Source organism: Triticum dicoccoides, chromosome 3B, assembly GCF_002162155.2.
Source record: "Triticum dicoccoides isolate Atlit2015 ecotype Zavitan chromosome 3B, WEW_v2.0, whole genome shotgun sequence".
In the NCBI taxonomy this organism is placed as follows: domain Eukaryota; kingdom Viridiplantae; phylum Streptophyta; class Magnoliopsida; order Poales; family Poaceae; genus Triticum; species Triticum dicoccoides.
This window is the reverse complement of record NC_041385.1, coordinates 232,983,023-232,989,282: the sequence shown is the minus strand read 5'-3', so window position 1 is coordinate 232,989,282 and position 6,260 is coordinate 232,983,023.

Sequence of the window (6,260 nt, the reverse complement as noted above, 5' to 3'; positions counted from 1 at the left end):
GGATGGCAAGGCCGTGCGCGATACGGACGGGCGCGGCCGGGGTGCTCCGGCGGGGGCTCGCAGGAACCGCCGGCAACAGCGGCAGCCACCAGAGCAGCTGCTTGCGGCAGCAGCAACAGCAACAGGCAGGGCAAGTAGCAGCGACAGTAGCATCAGGTAGCAGGAGCGGCAGCTAGCAGCGGCAACGCAAAGCATTAGCGCTAGCGGCGGCGGCGGCAAAGCGAAGGTAGCAGCAAGGACAGAGAGCAGTGGCAGGATGCACACATGTACGCGTACGCGTACACGGGATCTCGGACGAACTCGGGGACGACGGCCTACGGCATCCAAACGAAGGGGAGGGACAGATGGGTTGGATGGGCAGCTCACCACGGAGGCACACGGAGGCCCGTTGGTGGCTTAGGAGCTGCAGAGGCGACGGAGTTGACGGAGATGGCCAGCGACCGAAGCGGACGAGGTCGACGCGGATCCGGCGAAGGAGGGGGTTTCGGCCCATTTTCGTCTCCGTAGTGGACGTAGTGGACGACGACGGTCTTCGTGGACACAACGAGCGAGGGGAGAGCTGGCCGGTGGCCACGGCAGAGTGAGCCGGGCGGCGACGGATCTGGAGAAGGGGAACTAGCACTTGGGCGCGAGGCGGAGAGAGCGAGGGGAGTGATGAGCGAGTGGGGGGGGTGGGATCGAGGGGTAGGGGCGTGGCGCCCTTATCCCCTCCCGGCGCTGCCGACGAGAGGGTGCGGCGGCGACCAAGCCCCTGTAGCGACCTGGTCACGTGTACAGGGGAGAGAGAGGAGGGTTCAGCGAGGGTGGGCCGGTCTGATGGCTTAGTGGGCCAAAGCCCAGGGGGAGGCCGTTTCCTTTTATTTTTATGTTTCGCTTTTCTTTTTATTTATATTATTTTTGCTGCTTTATTTAATTTCCACCATATTTTAGTTTAAGTAAAATACAAAAATAGTTTCTAAATTATTATTACTATTTATACCTCTGCCACAAAAAGTTTGGTACTCAAATAAATTATTTTGATATTTTAGAAATTATAAAAGGCATCTATATAATTGTTTAAGCCACTGTTATATTCTCAAAAGGGCATTTAAATACTTTACAAAAGTGTTGGGTCACCACCATAATTAGTTATGGAATATTTTCTACACTTTGAACATTTTATTTTGCATGTTTGAGAAATTTGAATTTTGGACTTTAATTTGAATTGAATTTGAATTACGATTTGGATCAAGTGAGGATTAGCAATTGTGATGTTGGTGATATGGCACCACTAACGGGGATTACTGTAACTTGATTCTCCGGGCGTTACAAATCTCCTCCACTACAAGAAATCTCGTCCCGAGATTTTAGGAGGTAGACAGAAACAAAGCAGGGTATTCATCACGAAGACGATCCTCGAGCTCCCAAGTGGCTTCATCTTCAAAAGGATTTGAGCACTAAACTTTTAGAATTTTGAAAGCCCTCAGACGAGTACGACGTTCAGCTTGAACGAGAACTTGATTTGGATGCTCTATGTAAGTGAGATCATCTTGCAGGGGTTCGGCTTTATAAGCCATGGGGTTGTCACAATAAGACTTGTGACTCAGGGCATTGATCATGACAATAACCTTGCCAGGGGTATAAGAAATACCAAAGTCATAGTCTGTGATTGTTTCCATACATCGCAGTTGACGGAGATCCAGATCTAGCTGAGTAACAGATACTTCAGACTTTGATGATCGGTGAAGATCTCGCAATGATTACCAAGAAGGAAATGCTGCCACAACTTCAGTGCAAACTTAACTTCAACACGTTCAATATCATGGACTAGGTAGTTCTTTTGGAAAGACATCCTGGAATTCACAAACGGCTGGAGCGTTTTCAATTCTCAATTCTCACAAGAGGAGAATCGTTTTAATGCATGCAAGGAATAAATCCATGCTTCGGCGTTACGAACAAGATGAGCATGGTAGCTTACTATCTCATTTGAAGGATGTAATAGATGGATGAATTTAGTTACGCAAATGACAGAAGTGGTATATGTTTTCGACCATTCCATTCCCAGAATGAGGTCGATGTGGATGACTTCAAAACAATGGGGGAAACATGGAATTCCAACCTTTCAAGTTCAACGGGGGACGTTGGGACTAACCAAGGTGGTTCGACATTGGCCCGCGGAATGCAGCTTGGAATTCTGGTCAAGTGATGGCGGTTCCAACACGTAAGGAACGCATGTGGGTGTCTTACGATTTGAGCAGTGGGGCCTTTCAAGTAATAGGCCGCGAAGGTGACATAGTCGGTAGGGGCTACATTAGCAGACTCCAACTCGAAAGTGATGTCAGGGAGTCAGTCATCAGCATCAAGGGGCTAAGTTGAGCTGCGGTGGATGACATGGTTGAGACGCACAAAGTCTTGCAGAGTCTCTGCGGCGGGTTGCTGATTCATATTGGGGTACAGAAACTGAGCCATGACTCGTATCATGAACTGGCGATTCAATATCAAACTGTTGTATCATTCAGGCAATGTATTCGGGAGGTGGTGGACTGTCGCCACCACGACCACAACTAGTGGGTCTAACCATCCTGCTTAAAAGCAACAGGTGGTTATTTTAGAAAGGGGTGGAGCAAGTGTATGGAGTCATTCATGATGTAAATAGAACAATGAGCAAAGGCGTGGTATGTACAAAACGGTAGTCATTGAAGACATACCGATACATATGCGGGGCAAATTATACGCTGCTCGCATGAGTTCGGATAAGAGTAACATAGTAGACATACCAGGCGGCACGCATGCACGCGATGGAAGGCTACAACAACGGAACATAGCAAAGGCTACATCAGCGTCAATGAAAACCTCTGGAGCAAGGGATTAGCAAGTGACGATGCAGGGTGCCCTCGATAAGAGGATCCTGAGGTCAGTGAATAAGGCGAAGCAGAACTTGACCCTCAATTCAAGAAAGCCATAGTACAAATCTCCGGATGGATGTGATCACGAGAACCTAGGATAGAGTTAGCAAAATCATTTGTCCCGAGTAGAAGAGAGATCAGAGTCCTAGAGTATAGACGAGGAGTAAAACATCCTAATACCACCCAATGACGACATGGGCCGATAAGCCACACAACCATGTCAGTTTTTCCAAAGACTAGACTCAACTTCGGCCAAGGAGTTGGAAAGGGGGATCCTACAGGCAGTCGGCTCTGATACCAACTTGTGACGCCCCCAATTCAATCGTACACTAATCATACACGCAAATGTGTACGATCAAGATCAGGGACTCACGGGAAGATATCACAACACAACTCTAAACACAAAAGAAAGACATACAAGCTTCATATTACAAGCCAGGGGCCTCGAGGGCTCGAATACAAAAGCTCGATACACAAGCGAGTCAGCGGAAGCAACAATATCTGAGTACAGACATAAGTTAAACAAGTTTTTGCCTTAAGAAGGCTAGCACAAACAACAACGATCGAAGAGGCAAGGCCTCCTGCCTGGGACCTCCTAACTACTCCTGGTCGTCGGTGGGCTCCACGTAGTAGAAGGTAGTAGTCAGCGGGGGTGGCATCTGGCTCCATGGATCCACCATCTGGTTGCATCAACCGGAAAGAAGAAAGAAGGGGGAAAAGGGGGTAGCAAAGCAACCGTGAGTACTCATCCAAAGTACTCGCAAGCATCAGATTTATACTAAGTATGCACTGGTATCAAATGGAAGGTTTGTATCTATGGACTGAACTGCAGAATGCCAGAATAGAGGGGGAGGGCCTAGCCTATCGAAGACTAGCATCTTCACGCAGCTCCGAGCATCTTGTAGCATGTAGAAGAGTAAAGAATAGCAGTTTATAATTAACAAGCATGTTGTAACATTAATGCCCAGAGATCCTTCCTCGACTCCCTGCGAGAAAGCAATCCCGGAGCCACATATCCATCACATATCAAGTATCCATTTCTAGTTGTATAAGATCAGGATACAAGTCTGAACGTCCATTACCGAGGACACGGTATGCGAGTAAAGATCTTCCCTGCAGGGGTGCACCACGTTACCCAACACGCTCGATCACTCTGGCCGGACACACCTTTTTGGGGTCAATGCCCGCCCACGGAAGATCAACACGTCGCAGCCCGACCTAGGCTCAGCAGAGAGGTCCCCGCCGATCTACATCCTAAGCACTCCGGGGCTTGGGCCCATCGCCCGCAGCACTCCGGGTCGTTGCGAGCAGGGTGGATACCAGCACCGCCTCGGATGGCCAGCACGATCCGACCGTGCCGCACTGCTGAACTGGACGTCTGACAAAACTTCGGCTGATACTGCAACGTCGAGGCCCATAACTATTCTCGCGTGGTGGTTAGTGCGTAAAGGCCAAAGGCCAACTCAGAACAAATACCCAAACCTGTTAGTGCATTATTAAAAGGAGTGACGGCTGTCGGGACAAGTCCGGAGCTATCACCCCTCCTGGGTGATACCGCTAAACAGCCAGCCGCCACTGTCACATCGCACGGGTGCTCTCCGGCCCCCCCAGCTCTCACAACGGTCTCCAGTAAAGTCAAGGTAACTGTGTGTCCAAACATCAAGGGGAAAACCCGAGGAATCACCCCCGGTGGATTCCACTCAATGTAATCATCAAGGTGAACGTAAGAGGGACCACCCTCGAGGTTCACACTTGAGGTGTTGCACGACAGAGCCGTATCGGGAATGGTGAAAGAGGAAATCACCCTCGATGACCACGACCGAATAGCTACACTACAGAATTATCATCAAGAGTGCGTTATGAGGGATCACCCTTGGCACTCGATAGTAGCTCTGCAGAGTCGAGCAACTAAAGGGGTGTGATGAGACGTGAGGTGTCGGGCTCTGGTCGTCGATCACGTTGATCGAGTCGTCGATGATGAAGCAGGGGCAACAAGGACAAGTGGGGGTCACTAATGGATCACTAACCAACCTATACTAAGCAGTTTAGGATAAGCAGGTAAGGTACAATAGCAGGTTAGAAAAACAGGCTATGCATCAGAATAGGAGCAATCAATAACAGTAGCAAAATCTAATGCAAGCATGAGAGTATAGAATGGGCGATATCGGGATGATCAAAGGGGGGCTTGCCTGGTTGCTCAGACAAGAAGAAGGGCCGTCGTCGACGTAGTCGATCACAGAGACATCAACATCAGTCTCGAGGTCTACCGGAGAGAAGAGAGGGAAGAAACAGTAAATACATAGCAGGCAAGTGCATAACAGTACAACAGACAGAGCTGAACGTGTTCTAACGCAGCGCTAGGCGATACTGGCGAAGGGGGAAACATCCGGGAAAGTATTCCCGGTTCCGGACGTCTGTCAGACAGATGAACCGGAGGGGAAAAGTTCAACGTTTGCTATGCTAGGGATGTATGGCGGGCGAACGGACCATGTGTTCGGATTGGTCTCATCGTTTTGAGCAACTTTCATGTAGAAAACTTTTTCATCCGAGCTACGGTTTAATTCCTACGATTTTTCAAAGATTTAAAAAATATTCTTAGATTTTTGTATTTAGTTTAATCTGAATTGACCAAGTCAAATTTGACTAGTCAAAGAGGCAGGTGTGGCCCGCATGTAAGTGTCATAGGTGCCATTTAATTAGTCCAAACTAAGTTAAGGGGGTGTTTGTTTGCAGCGACTTATTGATTTAGGGACTTAAAAAAGTTCCTATAAGTCCCATTTAAACCAAACAGGAGGGACTTATAGGGACTTAAAGTGGGCATTTGGGACTTATGAAATAAGACTCTCAAGGAGGGACTTATGGGGACTTATAGTTGTAATATGGTCTTTTAGTCCATATTAAGTCACAGGAACCAAACAGGTAGGGACTTTTTAGAAACTTGGGACTTATAAGTTGGGACTAAAATAAGTCCTAAGACTTATGAACCAAACAAGGCCTAAACTAGTGGGGCCACATGCCATCTGTACATAGACTACTAATTAACTACTACTAACCTAAACTAGCACTAACAAGGGCCGGCCACACACGGCCGTGGCCAAGCCGGCCACACACACCACACGCAGCACGCAACACACAATTCTGTTATCTGAACATAGCATTTTGCGATTTTTTAGGAATTAATCCACGCACAAATGGATTTGGTCCAATAGAAACATTTGAGCCTTGTCTAGTGTATTACCTACTCATATTATTTTTACACATATTAACAACTGTTTAACCGCTAATTAGGGGTTGTTTAGGGGCTTAGTCATTGTAGAAATAGAAAAGCTAGCAACATCTACAGTAGGAAGCAACAGTACAGTAGAGCAGTAGCAA